Raw genomic sequence first — 11251 nt, forward strand, 5'->3', positions numbered from 1 at the left:
TCAAGAACACAGGATGTAATCAGCCAATAATGGATGCCAGCCAAATGATATATTTTAGGATAAAGGCTGCTAGCTTGAAGTCACTTAAGTGTGAATAAATAAGCAGAGGAAGCCATGCTACTGACAGAAATAGGAAAGTATAGCAAATAAGCAGAGAGAGGCAAAATGGGAGACCTGAGACCTGAAGTCTCTGAGAGACACAAGTTGCATTCAACTTCTGACAGCTTTCCAGGTTCTACCAGACCAGTCTACCTTTGTCCATTCTTCGAAGTCTCCGAGTCTGGGTTTCTGACATAACAACCCCCTACTCAGTCTTTTTTTAAGTGACTCGTAAATCCTTGAAATCAAAATGGCCTTGACTAGAAGAAAATAAAAATAGCATATCAATCTCTATTTTCTTATTAGTAGATGCTTTAACTTGGTTTGGATTCAAGCAAGGGGAAGTGAAAAATGGAAAAGTACTGCTTTTTGTAGATTGTTTTGTTTTTAAGGTAAATTTGATTCCCTGAAGCTCCCTCTCTGATGAGACAGTGACTAAACCAGGTCCCCTTGTTCAGCAGATAAAACATAGAAGGGGTCTCAGCTTCTGATAAAAAGAACAGCTGGAAAGTAGAAGATAAAGTAACAGAGAGATTTTTCATTATTCACAAGAGGAAAAGATTATACTAAATCAAATACGATTGCGTCCAAGTTATTCAGTTTACTTCAAATATGTCTCATTACATGGTTTTTTTTCACCATGGAATAGATTTTAAATTGGTGACATTACAAAATAATGACTTTTTTTGTCATTAATTTCTGCAAAGAAAAGAAATTACATTACATTTTTGACCCATCCAATTAATATTTACTGGATGTCTAACCTCTGCTTGGTGCCAGGGTTTCAAAGGAAAATAAGATATATTCCCAGTATAAAAGTAGCTTTCGATTTAGTGGGAAGAATACTGATCTTGAAGTATGAAAAACATATTAAACTTTTAAATGATATTTTAAAACTTGATAATAACTTATTAATATTTCTAAGGATGAAGTTATGGTTAAGGTAGGATAAGTGTTTTAAGCAAAATGTAAAACATCTACTCAACTGAAATAATGAATCTATTTTTATTAAATGTTCTTTATGAAATATTCTACCCAATGAACATTAAATTAAAAACAAATCTGCCTAATGATTTAATCAGGTGCTTAATGAAATACTTAAATTCAGTAATGTCATAAAAATTCTGTCTGGCAAAAATAATATTTAGCACATTATTCTCCTATGGTTTCTTACAGATTAACTTGTGAAATACCTAATTTAGGATTCTTTACTTAAACCCAAGGAATTGTATGCTAAGTTATGTTGTGTAAAAGTAAACACCTAGCATTATTTTAGCACAAGGTAGTAATTAGTCAGACATTGACCAATCCTTACCATGTCACTAAACTCAGCATAAAATATGTAGTAGGTACTTAATAAAAAATTTGTTGAATAAAGGAGTAAGTCAAGAGAAAACATTTTAAACTTATTTTCAGTGATAAGCAATACACAAAGTGGAAAATAGAACTTTTACCTTACTGTACGAAAGTGATAGTTAAAATCATATAATCAGCTACAACGAAATGAGGTAATTTAATTTAAATTCATCATTTTTGTGCTATGGTATATGGAACTGTTTCATAGATGACCCTGATAAAATTTTTGGATTCCGTAAAGAATAAATATGCTTTTGTCTCTCAGGCCAGTTCAATTAAAAAAGCAAGAGTTTTTTCATGGAGTTCCCTTCGTGGCTCAGTGGTGACAAACCCAACTCATATCCATGAGGATGTGGATTTGATCCCTGGCCGTGCTCAGTTGAGGATCCTGCGTTGCCATGAACTGAGGTGTAGGTTGCAGATGTAGCTTAGACCCCGTTTTGCCGTGGCTGTGCTGCCAGCTGCAACTCTGATTCAACCCCTCACCTGGAAACTTCCATATATCTCAGGTGAACCCCCACCCCCCCAAAAAAGCATGAGTTTTTTCCAAAGAAAAATTAAGCTAACTTATGATAGATGTACTTAATATCAAATTGTTTAAATTATTTCAAGAGGAAGATCCTTGATTTTCAGACATGGAAGTGCCAATCAAGGGACATAATTAAAACCAAAGTCAAAGAAATTCATTAAGCTCTCTGAAATATGTAGGTTGTTTTTGTGTGTGAGCAGACAAGGGGAAAAGCATATTGACAACTGGTAATTTTTAGCACAGGTGAATTTAAATCCTTACATTTAAATGTAAAAATAATCTGGCAAAATATATCAATAATTTCTTCAAACTTCTAAAATTTGTTGACATTTCATAACATTTTCTATATTTTATAGGTGCTGTTTTTAAAATCATAAACATAATTCATGTTCATTATAAATGGAACATAAGAATGCCATATTACCCTTACATATTTTCTAACATCAGTAACTTGAACTTCTTTATGAAGTGATACCCTTCCCTCATGTCCTGAGTTCTTATGTTTACCTGAATTTCACCTGTCAGCACTCACTCTATACTATTATTCTTACCATTAAGCTTAAAGATAAAATATAAAAATTGCAATCTGGAAAATAATTGAAAAGAAATTGAAATAATAAATTAAACCCTTCCCAAAAAGAAAACTTCAGGCGCATATGTCCTCACTACTAAACTTCTCCAAATATTAAAGGAAAAAAATGATATAATGTTTATGCAAACTATCCTAGAAAACAAATAGAAATACTTCCCACTTAAGTTTTTGAAACCAGCATAATCAGCATATCAATGTGTGATATGACCATACAAGAATAAAAATTCTTATAACATTTCTCATGTACGTAGATATAAAACCACAAAAAATATTTATAGTGATATCTCTGTATCTACATATATATGTATATACACATGCATATATATACAGCATCATGTTTTAATTAAGTTATTTCATGAATTTGAAATTAATTATTTCCTAGGCAACCAATATAATTTATTATATTAATAATGTATCTAAATAATAGCAACAGATAATTTGAAAAAATAGCTAAATACCATTTACAATATCATCAAAATCAAATGTGTTAGAGCTTTTCTGAGGTAAATGTGTTAGATCTTTGCTGGGAGGATTTTCGAAAGACCTAAAAAAAGATAATGAGATTATTGTTTATGAATTGGAAAGCTCAATTTTGTTCTCCCAAACTGATCCACAGCTTTAATATAATAACAATCCAAATCTCAAAATGCTTAACTTTTGCAGTGATAAAGAAACTTCTGAGAATCATGTGGAAACACAAAGGACTTATATTAGGCAATACAAACTTAAAAAAGAAAAAAAGAATTTGGAGGACATACACAACCAGGTTTCATACTTATACTAAAGCTGCAATAATAAACACAGTTGGATATTGATATAAGCATAGGTTCTAGATTGATGATAATAGCCCTGCTCCAATTTAGGAGGAACAGATGCTCTTTTCAATGTGGTGCTAGAACAATTGCATATCCATTTTAAAAATTAAAAGAAAGAAACTTTTCCTTTACTTCATACCATATTTAGAACATAAATGTTAAAAAAAAAAAATGAACACAGGAGTTGCCCTTGTAACTCAGTGGTAATGAACCCAACTAGTATCTATGAGGATGCTGGTTTGATCCCTGGCCCCACTTGGTGTGTTAAGGATCCGGTGTTGCCCTGAGCTGTCGTGTAGGTCGCACATATGGCTTGGATTCTGTGTTGCTGTGGCTGTGGCATAAACCGGCAGCTGTAGCTCCAATTTGACCCCTAAAAAACAAACAAACAAACAAAAAAACAAACAAAAAAGTCCCCCAAACATATTCTTGAAGAAAACATAAGAGAACATCTTCATGGCCTTGTGTTGGGCAAATCATCTCTTACATGGATACCAAAACTACACTTTGGAAAGTATATGCCACAGACATATGCAACAATATGTAAAACAATTAAGAAAACTCCAGTGTCCTCATAAATCAAACTATTTCACAGTCCAGCTACCAAGCGTCTACATTTGAATTATTTACCAGGAGTAATGGTTATTTTTCTTAAATTTCGGTGGTTTCGGATAAACTACAGTTTACAAGAACATATTTTACTTTTCATTGTGGATTATAAATGCACATTTTTCAAAATGCAGTTTAACACCACATTATAGAGAATGTGGGAAAATTAGAATGTGCTGTTAAATATCCTGTTAGTCTGCAATAGACACTGGTTGTAGTTACATGTACAAACTCAGGACACACACATAGACACAAACACACTCCTTCTATATGATAAAAATCGGAATCATGCTCTGTGTGTTATTTACATAGAAGAGAGCAATCAGAAATTGAAAGAAATAACATAATACATTCCATTAAAATTTCTGTATTTGCACCCTGAGTCTCAAATGATTCAATCCTCAGTATTGTTTCTAGCAAAAAAAAATCCCAAATGTTATTTTAATATGGCCATAATTCAGATATTTTAAATATTTTTCTGTTATTTATCTCAAAATGCTACATTGTTCACATTTGTTTATAATGGAAATAATATTTGAATTCACTGAGCAGCAATCTCAGGCATTAACATTTGGACCACTTAATTATATGCCCACGGTTATTAGAAATCTTGTAAGTCTGTTTCTATACTTGCACACTTGTTTCTTCCAAGTTAAAAGTGGAAAAGGCAGAGAATAATGGAGCATAAAAAGAATTCATTGATGCTTTCATGCCTAGCAGAAAATTTGACAACTGTGATGGAGGATTGAAATTTTTCAGACTACAAGGATGAGTGGGATGGTAGATATCAGGGCAGAGTTCACACAAATAAGGGAAAATGTTATTTCTATAATGTATCAAATTCATTCATTATATTATATCAATGAACTCAGTAAATCACTGAACTTGGCACACTAACTTCTGGGGATTCCTTTGATATTTATTATAATAGGAGAGATGTGACTCAAAATTTAATGGTGAATTTACCTTGTTATGTATGAATTAATTTTATTATCTAATTTTATAAGTATATATATATATATTTGATTTTTATTTTTTCATTAATAGTTGGATTAGTGTTCTGTCAATTTTCTACTATATAGCAAAGTGACCCAGTCACACATACATATATATACATTCTTTTTCCCACATTATCCTCTATCATGCTCCATCACAAATGACTAGATATAGTTCCCAGTGCTATAGAGCAGGATCCCATTGCTTATCCATTCCAAATGCAATAGTTTGCATCTATCAACCCCAGATTCCCAAAGAGATCAAATGTGTCCCATATCTTTATTTTATGGGCCACAAAACAACTTAATATGTGATTACAAAACATCCTATGAACTACAACTTCTAAATTTTCTACCCATTTCATTCTTTAAAGAAATGAACTTCAAACATTGTCCTAACCTCTGTCATTCTGCACTCCACCCATTGTTTAAAACCTTCTATCCCAAAGGATTAATCTTACCCTATAAGCATCCTCTTGTACTTCATTTCATCAGTACTTCATTTCCTCAATTCTGAGACATTCCTTTAAAAGTAGCACCAGAGCTGGGATGCAGCAAAACATGCATAATAATGTTAGAAACTTGGAATGTCAAAGTCTAGGGCATATGGCATCTCTTAGTCCCACCATAAAGTCCAATAAGGGTTTATCCCTTCCAAAGCAGGTTTATTTAAAGATTTCCCTTTTCATGGGAGACGGAGGCACATCTGTTTATTATTCCAACTATCCAGAGCACAATTGTTGGACCAAACACACACACACACACACACACACACACACACAAAAGCACATATCTTTTCTGGAAGAAAATAAAATACTAACTTTTAGGGACAATGTATTTTTAATAATTGAGAAGGAAGAAAATGTATTTTCTAACTTTGTCATAATTTACAAGCTGCTTCTTTACCAATAAAGTTTTTTATTATTTTTTATTTTTTTAAATTTTTAGGGCCAAATGTGTAGCATATGGAAGTTCCCAGGCTAGGGGTCAAATCAGAGCTGCAGCTGCGGGCCTATGCCACAGTAACTCAGGATCCCTGCCATGTCTGTGATCTACACCACAGCTCATGCCAATACAGAATCCTTAACCCACTGAGTGAAGCCAAGGATCTAACCTACATCCTTGTGGATACAAGTCGGGTTCACAACCCACTGAGCCACAATGGGAACTCCACCAATAAAGTTAATAATTTATTTTTCAAAACTGAGCTGCTTGGTGTGCTTTCTCAGACCTAAGAGAGCAAGACAGTAAACATCATACTTGGTAAAGTATGATTTTCTTAGTGATGTCTCCTGACTACAGAGAGAAAGGCTTTGAGATATCCTAATTATGACTAAATTGTACTCTTATCAAAGAGTCCTCATTTTAAAGTTCTGTTCTGGAAAATCAAAGGAATAATAGTATTCTCCCAGTTAAATATATCAGGAATGAAATAATCCTTAGTTGATTAATAATATTAGAAAACTGATGTTACTGCTAGTTGCTTTGAAAATTTTAGGAATAAAATATTTTCACTAAGTATCTATTTGTACTAATTCTTGATCTGCATTTGAAATTTACAATTCTTTAGAATAATTTTTCTTTGCTACATATTATTCATATTGTTTTGATTTACTTGTAAAATTTTTTTGAGCAAATATAATGTTGGGAGATGTTGATTCAAATATAAATAAATCACAATATTTTACCAAAAGTTGCTCACAGTAATTCTATGTACACAGTTTTTCAAATATAATACAAAAGGCTCTTAAACTTTAGGAGTTTCCATTGTGGCTCAGCAGAAATGAATCCTACTAGTATCCATGAGGATGGGAGTTCGATCCCTGGCCTTTCTCAGTGGTTCGAGGATCTGGCGTTGGCATAAGCTGTGGTGTAAGTCACAGACATAGCTCGGATCCTGCATTGCTGTGGCTGTGGCATTTGCCAGCAGCTGTAGCTCTGATTCAACCCCAGCCTGGGAACTTCCACATGCCGTGTATGCAGCCCTAAAAAGAAAAAGAATAAAGTTCTTCAACTTTAATGTGCATGCAAAGCTGAAGATCTTGTCCAGTGTGATTTTAATTTAGTATATCTGAATGACTTATATTTCTAACAAGTTCCTAAGTGATGCTGCTGTAACAGGTATGGGGACCATACTTTAAGGAGTACATGCTTTAGGGCATGTAATGGTAGTGCCATGACTCCCAAACCTGAGCTGTGATTTAAAGGATTAGTAAGAGTTTACCACATAGAGAATGTGGAGAAAGGTATTTCTGCAGAAAATAAATAAATAAAAGAGCACAGTGAGAGCCTTTATAGGATCAGGTCACTCAAGGTAGAGAGTGGCTGTTCTTATACTCTCTGTACATCCCCTGCTTGACCACTGCCTGTTTCTCCTATACCTTAAGCACAAAACTGACTTTCCTACATACTTGTCCCAGGCCCCAGATAGTGATAGCTAATCAAAGGGGGTAGTGAGGGGCATGCCCATCTTTTGGTTTCCCCTGTAACCAATAAGCCAACCTGAAGTCAATTCCTCCTGTAACTGGTAACCTCCCCCTCTCCTGGGAGTGAAGCCTGCTGCTATGTTCTGCCAGTTATTTGCTGTATTTGGTGGTGATGGTGGGGGGGTGTTGCTTCAGGACCTTGCTTCAGACAGGTAAGATCCACCATCCATTAAATCAGCGATGTTTCTGTTGCTGACTCTGAGCTCATTCTTCAGTCTTGAGGATGGGCGAGTACAGGTCTTACAAGGCTGCAGGGTGCAACCCAACACTTGACATGAGGCAGCACTCATGCTTCTTCAGACCTTGAGTAGAGATCAGTGTATTCAATAAAGGGTCTACAAATCAGTATTAGAGCTAAGCCAGTTTTGCTGAGCATTCTATAAATGTAGATACATTTGAGAAAGTTGATAAGTATCAGGACTTAAAAAAACAGAAACAAAAACAAAAAACACTTTACAAAACTTAGTATGTCAGCATGGTCTTCAATAGACCCAGGTTTACATGAGCTCAGATCGTCATCTTGGAGGAAAGAAAGATTTTCTCTTTCCCAATGTTTTTGTGTAAAAACTCAAGATTTGATCATATCCCTGTGCCAATAACTGTGGCTTAAAGGATAAGGTATTTTATTGGCCAAACCTGAGTTAAATTCTCACTTTAAAATTTAGAATAGAATTCAGAAATTTGGATCTCATTAGAGCCTCTTGGATGGAGGAGACAGATTCCCTCAAGTCTGGGTGTTATTTCCAGAGGAATGATGAAGGGGAAATCTAGCAAAATAAAAACAGATCTCATACACAGCTATAGGGGTGAGTGTATTCAGAATTTTCAATCTCAAGTTTAATAAGCTTTTTCACTTTTTTGTACAAATTTTGATATTTTTAATAGAATGATTTTGCATCTATGGAGTAGGAACCTATAAAAATAATGTAGAAAATAATTTGCCTTGTCTGAGCTTTTTTCTTTTTTTTGCTATTCTAGTGAGATGTGGCAAACTTATAAACAATCATAATAACTCTAGAATAACAAAGCAAATCTCATTTTTGTTGTGCACCTTAATAAATTTGAAGTTAACTAGGTTGAAGTGTTAAATAGTAATATCATGACAAAAACTTGTTAAAAATAACATTATCACAAGGTAGTAAATAATAAAAAATCAAATGCTAGAGCAGTGTGTATAGTACGCACTTTGTTCATGGTGTTCCTTTGTACATAAAGATATTTACAAATGATGAATCTAACTTCACCTTAAGTTCCTATGTATCTGCAATCAAATTCAGCTTCCTAGAAGCTAATTGTGAACTGTCAGTTTGTAAAGGGATATTATTCAAACATGGCTGAAAATGAATCTTGGCTTTTATAAGATTTCATATATGCTAGTATAAATTTAATTTCTGTAGAACTTAGAATTTTGATTCAAAATAATGAAAACATTTAGATTATAAGAGTAAATTATAGTTTTAGTTTTACCCTATGCTTAGAATTGCAAAATTCCATTCGCTATTACCTAGGTTTTATATAACATATTCTAACTTTTACATAATTGAAATTAGGATGAATACAAGCAAAAATATAAAATAATTTTCAAAATAACTATGATAACTTTTTCTACTTAAAATTTTTTTTCACCATTTTACTGCTTGTTTACTGCCAAAGTGTTATCATTTCACCGGGTATCTATAATAACACTAAATGAGAAACTATGTTTATGATAGTAAGGAGGTGACCCAATTAAATCCAATTATCAGATTCCATTATTTTAAAAGCTCATCCTTCTCTCCTCTTCTCCTACAGTTTCCTCAGAGATTTCACCCTGGAATCCAAAGGATTTGAAGAAGCTGAACTTCTCCCACTTCTTTGATGCTCATCAAAAATCTTGTCTTTTAAAGCAGTCAAGGAAATAAAAATTCCTACCCACTCTCCCAAATGTGTTTCCTTTAGGGAAGACTCTTAATGAAACCCAGGCTACATTTAAAGCCACAGTAGCAAAATATTTTATTTTAAAAGAAAGTTATATTAAATACATTTAGATAAAATTATGTGGCTAAGACAGAGGACAAGAGGCATGAAAGTTGTCTTTAATATTAAAGTGCTACCACATGGAAACAGGATTAAAACAATTCTGAGCTGCTTCTCAGAGAATAAATTAACCAGTGGGTGAGATGGGCATAGCCTATACAAGGAAGATGTTTTCTAACAATTAGACTTGTTCCTGACCCAGGCAGTTGCTAATTTACTGCATATTTTCTAGAGAAATGCACAGGGAAGAAATTGAATTGGATGGTCTCTAAGCTTGCTTAGATCTGAGATCCTGGTGATTAAGCCTTCAGTGAGCCAAAAGGAGTCTTAAATTTCTTTTACAGAACCATACGATATAGCACAGCTCCTGGTATTTTATTAATATTTACCATCTGATGTATAGATTGTTAAGCCAAAACTTAGATAAAAAAATTATATTATGTTATCCCCTTATAAAATTGACTCTTTTGATAGAGCTAATCTCAGTTTTAGTTTATGTTGCTGACTTGTTTCATTCTATTTTCTTCTGAAAGCAATAAGGAGAAGATACCGCTGAGTATACAGCCAGAAAACCCCTCACAAGGGAGGTAAGATATTTTATATTTTGGCAATGAATTGTAAACATTTCCCTAGAACACACAAAAAGAAATCCAACTGAATAAACTGCTAGCATTTATAATGTTCAACTGAAAAAATTTAGAGAAAAGATGAAAATATGGGCAAAAAAAGTAGTTTTGTATCTTCTTAGAGACTCAATATCACAAAAATAACAGCACCCAAATTCACTTTTTTAACTTTATTTCTTGAATTTTCCTCATGCAAAGTTCATTTGTCTTGAATGTTAAACAACAACAACAACAACAACAAACTACAAAGTATTTTCACAAAACTACGATTTCAGATTCCAGAAGCAGGGCTTGAAGAGTCCTGGTTAATGGATGGTCAATGAGTGATTTTAATGACTCTCTTTTGGTTAACAGAGAACAAGAAATCTCTCCAACAGAAGCATCTTCAAATACATGAAAATGAGCACATCCAAAGAAGTGACCAGTGTCCTGTGATGTCTTTTGATAAGACAAGTTGGAACTACTCTGTACATTCACTCAGTATGCAGATCAGGTTAGACAATTTAACTTCAACAGTGGCTTTATTTGTTCATTTACAAACCAACAGAATTAAAAAACCACAAAACAGTCAAAACAGTCCTTACCTATTGACCTTAAGGTCCTCTCTTAGAATTTTATTAATGATTTTAACATTTGTAAAGAAGACAATGAATGCTTAAGGTAGGGTGCAAGTCAAATTGTGACTTCTCTTCATCCTGTACTTATTTTAAGTCTTGAGTGAGAGTAAAAGAAACATAATTTGCTGTATTGTAGAACTGAATTCTGGAAAAGGATTGGAAGTATAGTAGAAATAATTCTAGGTAGAAAAGAAAGATGTTTTGGTTTTAGTTTTGGCTGTAAAACAACTAACTATGTGGCCTTGGAGTGTCGTTTCACTTAGTTATTAAATTTCATAATCTATAAAATGATGTAATTACTATATATATTCTTTTCAAATAGTTTTTGCTTATGAAATTCTGTGGCAGCCATGAAGCTGTACCACCCAGATCTTTAAGAGAGAACTTTCACCAAAGAATGTAATTAGCTTACAGTTCCCAACTGTTGCATCTTTAAAATCTGATATTGTGTTTATGCCCAGGCCACTTTCTTCCTGGGCTACTGCCAATGGCTTAAAATAGTGGGGGTTTA

The 11251-nt window shown here is 33.5% G+C and overlaps 1 long non-coding RNA gene across 2 annotated transcripts in view; it reads left to right on the top strand.

Moving 5' to 3' along the window:
- Nucleotides 1–10710, top strand: part of LOC125111345 (uncharacterized) — a 35306-nt gene extending 24596 nt beyond the window's left edge. For both annotated transcript variants that reach the window (XR_007130858.1, XR_007130857.1), the window contains 2 exons: nt 9273–10084; nt 10478–10710. This is a non-coding gene — a long non-coding RNA (uncharacterized LOC125111345). The remainder of the gene's footprint in view (nt 1–9272; nt 10085–10477) is intronic.
- Nucleotides 10711–11251: the final 541 nt, after the last annotated feature.

The sequence above is a fragment of the Phacochoerus africanus genome, chromosome 11 (assembly GCF_016906955.1).
Source record: "Phacochoerus africanus isolate WHEZ1 chromosome 11, ROS_Pafr_v1, whole genome shotgun sequence".
NCBI lineage: Eukaryota > Metazoa > Chordata > Mammalia > Artiodactyla > Suidae > Phacochoerus > Phacochoerus africanus.